A 10,819-nucleotide genomic window follows, 5' to 3' on the forward strand; every position below is an offset into this window, starting at 1 on the left:
GCAGGGAAGTCCCTCTTGTATGTTTTATACAGCATTTCTCAGGAGCCCACCAGCTCCTCCCAGGCTGCTTCTCATCTGCCCTTGGATCTCCAGGGCCCAGCACAGAGCCTGGCATGGAACAAGCACTCCTAGAGCACCTACTGCAGAGAGCTGACCCATTACTCCCTCATGAGAAGGCTGAGCTCAAAGGCCCCCGGGGCACTCCCACGTTCGACCTGACCAAGGGCCCTACATTAGGTCAGGCCTCCTCTGAGCACCCAAGTCCTTCACAGCTGTTCTGAGTTACAAAGGTCACTATGACATCAAGGCTCAGGTTACCTGTGGGCTAAGGCCTCTACAGATGGGCTGATCCAACACCTGCATTTTGCAGATGAAGAAACTGTGGCCTAGCAAGGGCCAGTGCCTGGCCTGAAGCCACATGGCCTCACATGCCAGACTAAGACGCAGTCTCCTGGGCTCCAGGCCAGTGTCCTGACAGTTTTTGCACCAGGTTTGATGGGACCAGTGGGAAACTGGTGAGTATTTTCCACATAAAGAGAGAGCTTCACCTCCCCCATCTTCCCTTCTCTCCAGCAGTGGAAGGCTAAGGATGGGAAAAATGGGAGGAGACTTGGAAGGTGATTCAAGGCCAATGGTGGAGAATCTAGAGCTTTCTAGAGATACCAAGGCATTAGTGTAGGCTTTTCAAACAGGCTGACTTAATTGGAACAGGGCTTCCCACTGAAGTAGTGCTCAGTCGTGTCTGACTCTTTGCGACCCCATGAACTGTAGCCCACCAGGCTCCTCTGTCCATGGAATTCTCCAGCCAAGAATACTAGAGTGGGTTGCCACTTCCCCTTCCAGGGGATCTTCCTGACCTGGGGATCAAACACCTGCCTTTTGCATCTCCTTCATTGGCAGGGGCATCCTTTACCACTAGTGCCACCTGGGAAATGCAGGCCACCAGGGACCGTGAGGTTGCTGTAAGTGATGGGTCCATATTTATGGACGCCCCAGATAGTAGTACACTGGAAAGAAGTAGACTGCATCTCACCTGCACATCAAGGTCTTTGCTGGAAACTCTCTGCTCAGTGGATGTAGAAGTCAAAAGAGAAGATCCTGGGTAGAGAGGAGCAGGAAATCTGTCCCTGGATTCTGTGGTCTGGACTCAGGAAGGGTCAAGAGGTCAAGGAGGTGACCTTGGAGTAGTGATAACAGTAACTCTGAGTCCCACCAGTGAAGGCTAAGACCAGGAGCCAGCCCCTAGTTGATGGAGCACAGGACTGGCCAGCCAGGGATGGTGTGGGCTGGAGCCCCAAGGACCAGTTGACCTTGGGGATCACCAGGAGCCAATGCTTGTCCTATTGTTATAATCCTTACTTTTTCTATATTTATTTTCCTTCTGTTCTCCTTTAAAACGTAGTAAAATGTTGTTTTAAAACATTCAGATTATCTCAGCTGGCTCTGGGAAATCAAGGGTGTTGGTGGTGCCTATTCAGGGATGGGGATGGGGTGTAGCTCCAGAGTGAAGGCTCTAGAGGGGCAGGAAGAGCTTCTGGTCACTTTCCAGGCCCATTGGAACATTCTCCTCACAGAGTCAGACCCTCAAGACTGGCGATTTTACCATGGGAAGTGAAAACCTTTTACCACCACCCTCTGAGCAGACTTCTAATTCTTAGACTCAGTTTTATTCTATAAATCACAAATCCTCTTGATCTGATTACCATTCAGTACACAGTTCCTCCCCATGAACAATTTCTTTTTTAAAAAAAATCTGAAGTTAAAATGCAATGTATTAATAATAGTCAACTAAAACCACAAAGACAAAACCATATTTCTGCATCTGATCTGAAAGTCTAAGAAAATGACAGGCAGGTTGGTCTCTCTTATTGAATATGGGTGGGCAACTGTTTAAAATTCAAACTAATTCTGAGTGTGTGTGGATGTCTAGCTTATTGGTTTGATGTTTCTGGTTACCTTTTTTCTTGTTGAGAACTGTGACATGTGACCCCATTAACAAGTGTTTTCTGTGCGCTGGAATGTCAACATAGGAGACTGGGACCCTATTTCTAGCTCTTAAGGACCCTCTGGCCATCCCTGTTCTTGTGGTATCTCTCCTCCTTAACCCTTAGGGCATGCAGGCATGTTAAGTCACTTAAGACATGTCTGACTCTTTGTGACCCTATGGACTGTAGCCTGCCAGACTCCTTTGTCCGTGGGATTCTCTGGGTAAGAGAAATAGGGGACCCTCCTCCAGGGGATCTTCCTGACCCAGGGATCGAACCCACGTCTCTTATGTCTCTTGCATTGGCAGGTGGGTTCTTTACCACTAGTGCCACCTGGGAAGCCCAATCCTTAGGGCTGTAGTGTCCAAATGCCAAGTGATGAGAATTATCTGAAGGTAATTCTGTGGTGTGACCCCAGACCCATTGAATCAGAATCTTGGGGTGGGATCTGGGGAGCCCAATTTTTAACTAGCACTCCAGGTGATTTTACCACGCTATCTGAGGACCAAAATGAAGGCTGAAAAATTGCCCTGTTTACTGAAGAATCACCCTGTTTAAACACAGTAGATGTACCTACATACACAAGCTATCACTTATTAACTATCTATTTACTGCTAGGGTCTTTACTAACTTTAGTTCCTTTACATGAACCATAGCAGATAAGCAGCTCCCTTTCTACAGCCAAGGAAACCAAAAGGTTAAATAACTGACCAAAGGACACATAGTTGGGAAACAGTGCAAAGTCCATCCAACTCTTCAGCCCCAACCCACTTCTCATTCTCACTGCCTGTTCCCTCTTGAATGGAAAAGACAGGCACCCAGGAGGAACTGAGCATGCAGGCTGCTGCAAGGCATCATCATCTGCTCCACTTTCTTCTTCCCCAGGTGGTGGGGCTTTGCCCATCACGTTCTACTTAGCGAAGCCCAGCGTCTTTCAGATATTCTCTTCATGTCTTTGAGCCCTCTTGGCTTATTCTTGGCAGGGCTGAGCCTGTCTCTCATCATGGCCCCTCCATCACTCTGTCCCTTGAACACATGAATGGCTGTAGTCACACTGATGCCATTAGTGCCCTCCCATCCCCTTCTGGACTCATCAGTTTTCCCATTTGAAACCTCCATCCTTCTTGAGGGTTTGGTAGGTCAGGCCATCATTCCTCTGAACCTCTGACAACCCATTTGCCTGCTGCAGAAGTGTGGGCTGAGCTCCTGGAGCAGGGCGGCCTGAGCCAGATGGGACAGACCCTGCTGGACAGCCAGTTGAGGTCACAGTTAGCTGCAATTTCAAACAACAGCCCTGGGGACCCCAGAGAGAAGTGGTCTCTGGAGTCTGAGAGTCAGCCCCCAGGATGCCAGAATAAAGGGCTTGTTTTAGCCTCAAGGGAGCGTTTGGGATTCTGAAGGGTTATGGGCAGGAAGGGTACATTTGACTCAACACTGAGGGGTACAACTTGAAAGTCTCAGGCAAAGTGTCTCAAGTTCTCTGAGAGGAATTATAAGGAGTAGAACCAGTCTACCTAATCGGAGTTTCAATATTTGAGGGCTCAATGAAGAACCCGGGCTTCCTTGGTGGATTAGTGGTAAAGAATCTGCCGGCCAATGCAGGGGATGCAAGTTTGATCCCTGGGTCAGGAAGATCCCCTGGAGAAGGAAATGGCAACCCACTCTAGTATTCACGCCTGGGAAATCCCATGGACAGAGGAGCCTGGCAGGCAACTGTCCATGGGGTCACAAAAGAGTCGGATACAACTTAGCAACTAAACAACAACAAAAGAACCACCGAGGGAGAGAGTCCAGCCTCTCTGGGAACACAGAAGAAATTGTGATCCTCACGGGGAGTAGAATATATGGTAGAAGCTGGGCCAAGAGGACCACCTGGGGTCAGAGGGCAGTGATGCCTATGTGGCTAGACCCCCCCCACCCCCCGCCATTCAAGTTCAGAGTCATGGTGACAGCAACTCATGCTGGCAGATGCAATGGGTCATCACAATGAGACCGTGAGCAGGGAGCTCACGAGGAGGCTGTGACTATGGGTGACAGGACTGGGGGTCTGCATTTCCATCTGGTTGAGGAACATGGTTGGAAGAGGGGCAAGAAAGAGTGTTTTTCCTGTGCAGCAGCCTGTCATCTAGAATAAGAGCTGCCAAACTATAGACAGGGGGCACATCTGTCTTGCTGCCTGTTTGCTTATAATAACTGGCAAAGAAGAATGGATTTTTGCATTTTAAATGGTTGGGGTAAAAAAAAAATGGTATTTCACGACACATGAAAATTATACAAAGTTCAAATTTCTGTGTTTGGAAATAAAGTTTTATGGGAACACCATCATGCCTGTTTATCTACAGATTATCTCCAGCTGTTTTTGTGATTAAAAAAAAATCAGAGAGGAATAATTGTGACAGAGACTGAATGAGCCATATAAACCTAAATGATTGCTAACTGGTGCTTTATAGAAAATGATTGGTGACCCTTATGCTAGAAAAATCCTTGTAACATCCCCAATAAGTTATTTATCCAATTGGTTTCCATCATGGTGGGATCAAAAACTCCCCCAAGCCAATCCCACGTGGCTGGGCAAAGTGCCCCCTCCACCTGCCCTTCCCTATAAGCCCTGGCTGCTGATGCTGCTAGAAGCCACTGAATGCTCTCTGGGTCGAAGAGGCCCCTGTGTGGCAGAGAAAACATAATAGTGTGTGTGTGGGGGTGGGGGAAGCACACGTGTGAAATCTCTGACAGGGAAAGCCCTGGTTCCCTCCAGCTCCATTTTTGCCACTTCCCTGAGCTGCTAGGTCCCCGTGGGGGAGCAGCCCTGATGGGGGGTGAGGGGGCTGGCTCTGGGGCTCAGGCAGGAGGAACATCTGAAACAGCAGCTTTGGAGAGAGGAAACGCCCCTGCCATGCAAAGTCCTCTTTGTTCATCATCACCATTATTAGAAATGTGCACATCCCAGCAAAACCAGTGGGTCACACAGTTACAAAAGAGCCTGCCACACTGGAGCAGGAGGGTTCTGGGCTTTTTCAGCATGTAGGTACATGCTGGTAATTCCTGGGACAGGGAAGTTGTTCAGTGAAAGAACAGAATGACTTCATTGTACAGTGAGTTCACCGTGGTCGTCTAGAACAGTATCTTTCATTCTCTGCTGACCCTCTGCCCAAGAGCGGGGGAAGGAGGTCTGAAGTTCCAGGGAACTGTGTGAGTTGGCAACCCCTCGGAAATGAGGCTCATTGGTTATAGAACAGGAATTATGATGATATTGCAACCCATGGGCCCATGGGCAACAATGGGGCAGACTGCCAGGACACAGCACTGGCTGGCACCCCAGCCGCAGCCTAGCAGCTGGGCATGGTCCACATCATCTTGGCTCCAGGTGTGAAAATGTTCAGGCCAGGTTGATCAACCCCTCAGCAGTGGTGTGGGCTGCGACACATCACTTAACATCTCTGAGTCTTGGTTCCTCATCAGCTAAGTGGGAGGTGGGATGAAGAGGGAGAGACTACCCTCTCTTACCTGGCAGAGCTATTATAGCATTATCGATAGTACAGGTGACACCTTTAACTGACCTTGTATATTTCAATAAATTGTAGCTAGTGTTATCATTAACTTCCTGATGTCCAACAGAACCAGGGAATCTGCGGCACATGTGTTAATGTTTTCACGCACAGTCTCTCTTAGTGCCCCAAGCAGACTGTAAGCTCCTGGCAGGCAGAAGATATCAAGAAATACATATCTAGGAACATCTGGTATTGGGTTTGGAGTTTTAAATCAAATGCTTGTTTCTCTAATTCTCAGCAACCCCAAAGTGTGTACCATCATCATCGACATCATCCTGAGGAAAGCTGGGCTGGGAGCCGTGTATGAGAGTACGCAAGGAGTCGGAGAGGCATTACTGGGTTTGGAGCTCTGGCCCTTCTCCTCACCTGGGGTCCCTTGCACCCTGCTAGGTATGGGCCTGGCAGTCAGGCAAGAGGCTGGTAGCATAAAGCACACAGCCTCTGATTTGACATTTCCTGGAATAGAGGCTGTGGCCAAGCAGGAGCCAAACTTCAAAAGTCAAAGGCAAGGGAAGAATCCTTTTCCTTTGAGTAGTACCTGCAGTAGGATGGAACATGAGCCCACTGGAGAGCTGCCTGGAGGACTGAGCTGTAGAGACAGCGGCTTCTCTCCCGCCCCACGCTGATCATGTGAAGGCCAAGGAAACTGATCCCTCACCTCGGGGGAGGGACAAAAGGCACAGGACAATCAGGTACACGGAGCCAACCTAACAGAAGGGAAGAAGCATGGAGGAAACCTGAAATAGCAAGGGTGGCAGAGGAGTAAGAGGCTGCCAGGAGGCTGCTTCTCCCAGCCTCCAGCTGACCCAAGCCAATGTCAAGATTCTTTCTGAAAAAATCTTTTCATAGCTGGTGTTTATTCAAGGATAAGATGACCCAACTACCACTATATTTAGTGCATGAAAATCTACAGGTGTGTGACTCCAGGAACTGCTTCAGGTTTTGCTATTAGTTTTCTGAGTCCCTTCCCCTGTGGGTTTCTTGTGCCATAGCTGTGGGTGAGCTGATTTCCTAACTCCTATACAGTTGGCCTGCACTCCCTCACCCTCTTCTTTGGCTTAGGGGTAGTTTAAATACTCCTCTATTACGTAACTTCTTAAGGGAAAAAGGATGCTGTTTCCATTTTAATTGTGATATTAAACTGTATGCCAACCCCAATCCAATAGAGGCACCTTATTTCAGCTTAGTCAGTTGGCTTTATTTTTGCTTTGAACTGATCAGTTTAGTCGCTCTCTTTGGCCTCCATCTAATAACATTTACTAACCACAGACTCAGGTGGTGTGTTCTTTGCTTTCCAAACGCTCCTGTTGGAAGGTGGGATATTTGTTTTCCTCACCTCCTCCACACACTACCCTGTAAAATACAGGTTAAGGCCAAAGAGCATATTGTAGAAGGCTTGAGTCCCGAAGTTAGACACCCTATAGCCCTGTCCTGGCTCTTTCAGCTGTACGATGGTCTGGTTTCCTCTGTAAACAGAATCGTCCCCTCTCTGAGTTGTCGTGCGAGTTAGTGCAAACACTTAGCATAGGACACGGCGCTCAGTGACATTCCTGGAACATGGCAGCAAGCCTGCAGTAGGTCCCCCCACCTCTGTCACCTGATTCACATAGGGATGGTTGTCTGAGAAAAGCTGCAGACCTGTCCAAGGAATGTCTTTCCTGCACAAGTGGAAGCGGATCTATTACCAGGCAACTCAAAACCTCCTCGGCCCTTAAGAGGGGCTGGCATAACAACTAATATTGTCAGGTGATCTGTGGGTTACAGAGTGCCTTTGGGGGCTTAAGAGGGGGAAGAACAGGGCCTTGGAGTCAGGCTATTGTGCACAGACTCTGCCTTGGGAGTGCTGGGACTTTCCGGTCCTTGTCTGTAATGTGGGAATACCGCTCCCTGCCACTAGGTCGCTGAGGTCCACAAGCTGACATGCATGTAACGTGGATGTGGTAAACACTAAAGCCTTGGTCAAATGTGAGCAACTGTCATTCCATTTTTTCATGGCTTTAGCTTCCAACAGATGCAAATTGTTTAGGAGAGACACTGTTCTGTTCAGAGAAGGCAATGGTACCCCACTCCAGTACTCTTGCCTGGAAACTCCCATGGATGGAGGAGCCTGGTGGGCTGAAGTCCATGGGGTCACTAAGAGTCGGACACGACTGACCGATTTCACTTTCACTTTTCACTCTCATGCATTGGAGAAGGAAATGGCAACCCACTCCAGTATTCTTGCCTGGAGAATCTCAGGGACGGGGGAGCCTGGTGGGCTGCCGTCTATGGGGTCGCACAGAGTCGGACACGACTGAAGCGACTTAGCAGCAGCAGCAGCTGTTCTGTTGCCTGTCTCCATCTCTGTCTGTCTGTCTGTCTGTCTGTCTCTCTCTCTCTCTCTCACACACACACACACACACACACACACACACACACACACACACACAGTACAGCTTCAGAGCCCTCCTTCCCAGGTAAGGCATCTAAAAGAAGGCAGGTGACACTTGCTTTTCATGCTTTCCCCTGGGACCACTTGGAAGACACTTCCTACAGGAAAAGGCAGCCTGAGTGGTGACTCTGATGAAACAGACCTGTGACACAGCCGTGGCCAGAACAGGTGAGCTGGTTTGCTCCTAGCCAGGTGCAGAATCACCTTCCCAGTCATGCAACCTAGCCTCCCGCCATTGCCCAGCTTCCGTGGCTTTTCGGTGGCACTCACAGCCATTTGCTCAAGAGAGGGATGCCAGTCAAGCAGCCGAGAGACATGTGGTTCATCTGCCCGGCCAGCACATTCTTCCAGACAGCATTCACCCTCGGGAGGGGGACACAGCCCTGTGTACAGGAGAAAGCACAGGGCTGGGAGGCAGGAAGCCAGCACTGTGGGCCCAGCTCTGGTGCTGTCACTCGGGGCAGGAAGTCACTTGATCAATTCCCCCTTAGCTTTGGGGAGGTGGGGTACCAGACACTCACCTTGGTGCTTTCCACCTCTTTACTGTGTCCCATCTTGACCTGCTTCTCGACTCTACCTGCCATCATGTGCACAAGGAGGGGCAGGCCTCTTGAGAGGATGAAGATTTAATAGAGGGTGTGTCACACCAAAGCAGTTGGCCTGTGCGTCTCCCTGAGGTACAGGATAAACCCTCTCAGGTGTTGTTAACGCTCTTAGCATCTTCCAGCAAATGCTAACCCTCAATTACAAGTATGTGACTCTTCCAGCCAAGTCACTCCTTCGAAGGAGTGAAGGAGGAAAACTGCCCACTAATTGCAAGTATGCTCCTGGAGATTCTGGGTGGCCATGGGAGTAGTCTTCCAACGCTGAGGAATTACCCTCAGAGGTGATTCAGGAGTTCTACTAAAACACCACGGGGGAAAAAGTCTGTGGGGGATATTAGGTGGGTTGGGAGTTAGGAAGAAAATAGCAGAGTGTGAAGTTTGCAGCCGGTAAGTATTGACCTTGTTTAGGAGGCCGAGAGCTTGTGGTCAATGGTGTTACAGCATTCAGGAAATAACTACTCATTCCAGGGAACTGAGCACCACCACTATCCACATCAGTTGCTGTGTGTGTAAATATTGGTCTGGACGATGCCTGGACTCAAATGTTTCCTGGCATGATAACACATCCATGTTAGTATCCAGGATTCAGCCTCCTGGTTGCTAGTGGCCCAAGTTCAATTCCTCTAGGGGCAAAAAAAAAAAAAAAAAAATGCCAAGTTCAACATTTGCACAAGTTCAATCTCTGCCAGTTGTGTGGGAGGCAGGCTGGGGGAAATGAAAGAAGCAGGTGTTCACAATTCAGGTGAAGAACTAATGTAACCCAGTAAGTAAGGGAGTAGAAACAGAAGCGGGGGAAGGTGGCCTGGGAAGCCAGGAAGGTGTGACAGCTCAGCTGACTTCAGCGGTTCTGGGACCAGAGGGAGGCCTGCTCAGCAGAAGAGGTACTGATACAAGGCTGAAGCTGGCTTGTATACAAGGTGAGGGACTCTCCTACCCTGGCACAGCAGAACCTTAAGCAGGTTTTAATGTCTGGGAGGAGCAAAGGCAAGTCTGTTTTAGAAACAGCCCTCAGATGAGTCAAGAAGAATGGAGGGGAGACCAATGACCTGACTCATGAAATAAACCAGGCGAGAGGTGGAGGCAGTGCCAGAAAAGGCAGAGCCAAACATTTCAGAAGGAACACTGAGTGCAAACGAGGAGGAAAAGGATCCTGGTGCTGGCTCCTAAGCAAACAGAAGAGCGTAAAATTGCTCTTTGATGGATCCTGATGCCTGTGGCCATGGAGGGAGCAGAGAGAAAGTCACTCTAAGACTCATGAGCAGTTCGAGGCAGGACTAAGTCCAGCCAGGGTGCGTTGGTAGCTAGAATGCAGGTAGTCTACCTGAGGCTAAAGACGCCACTGACTAGGTGTTGACAGTGCCGGGATGAAGAGCAGGGTGAGGAGGCAACAGGGACGGTGCAGCTGGGAGTCAGGGCTTCCGAGAAAGGGTCATTAGGTAAACACGCCAAAGCAGTGATCTGGAAGGACCCCACATAATGGACTCCAGAGAATTCTCATCCTCAGACCAGAAGGTTTAAGAAGGAGCAGCAAGAGGCAGGTTGAAGAGAAGGGGATGAAGGATTTTACACAAAGACAAGACAACCACTCGTGTTATCACTTCATCTCTTCTATACTTCTTTTCAAATGTGAAGAAACCATGATAGCACTGGTATCTAGTACAGTTGAGGTTGATTTGGTTCTTACTGAAACAGGTCTGGGACCAAAGTTAAACTCCAGAGAACCGAGCCTTTGGCATTGAATCAAACAAGGTGCCATTGAAGGTGGATTTCACCATCTAATGTAGCCGTTAATAGAGATGCTGCGGTCGATAACAAAGCTCAGTTTAAATCCAAATATTGAAGGAACTACAGCCCCTAAATGTAACCACACATCCCTTCCCTTAGAGAAAGCATCATCTTTCAGACAAGTATCCAAGACTGATCATGTTGATAAACGCTCACCACCATGTACCTGCTTCCTGAAACCGAAAATAAGTTCACCATCCAGGAGACACAAAGAAATGAGCAGAGCCGACACGGTCTTTTTAAATAAGTCTTTATTTCTCAAACTCAAAGCTTTATTTTATCAAGTTCTAACACATTTTGCATCGACAAGTGATTTCACCTGCATCTCTTGAGAAGGTCGGTGGCCATTACACCAAAGAGGAAACCTCACACAACCTAGGAAATTAATATTGGAAAGGCTATGCAAGTGTAGAATAACAAAAAGCTTTCAATTTAGTCTAATTTGTATCTTTTCATCTATAGTAA

At 48.7% G+C, this 10,819-nt stretch overlaps 1 long non-coding RNA gene across 1 annotated transcript; it reads left to right on the top strand.

The window, feature by feature from the left end:
• Positions 1-347: 347 nt before the first annotated feature.
• On the top strand, positions 348-6,691 carry LOC145507115 (uncharacterized). Its single transcript, XR_014054597.1, has 4 exons — positions 348-515; positions 5,772-5,923; positions 5,999-6,225; positions 6,383-6,691. It is a non-coding gene; the product is annotated as an uncharacterized LOC145507115 (long non-coding RNA).
• Positions 6,692-10,819: the final 4,128 nt, after the last annotated feature.

This window comes from Giraffa tippelskirchi, chromosome 5 (assembly GCF_054371585.1).
Source record: "Giraffa tippelskirchi isolate mGirTip1 chromosome 5, T2T-mGirTip1v1.2.pri, whole genome shotgun sequence".
Taxonomy (NCBI): Eukaryota; Metazoa; Chordata; class Mammalia; order Artiodactyla; family Giraffidae; genus Giraffa; species Giraffa tippelskirchi.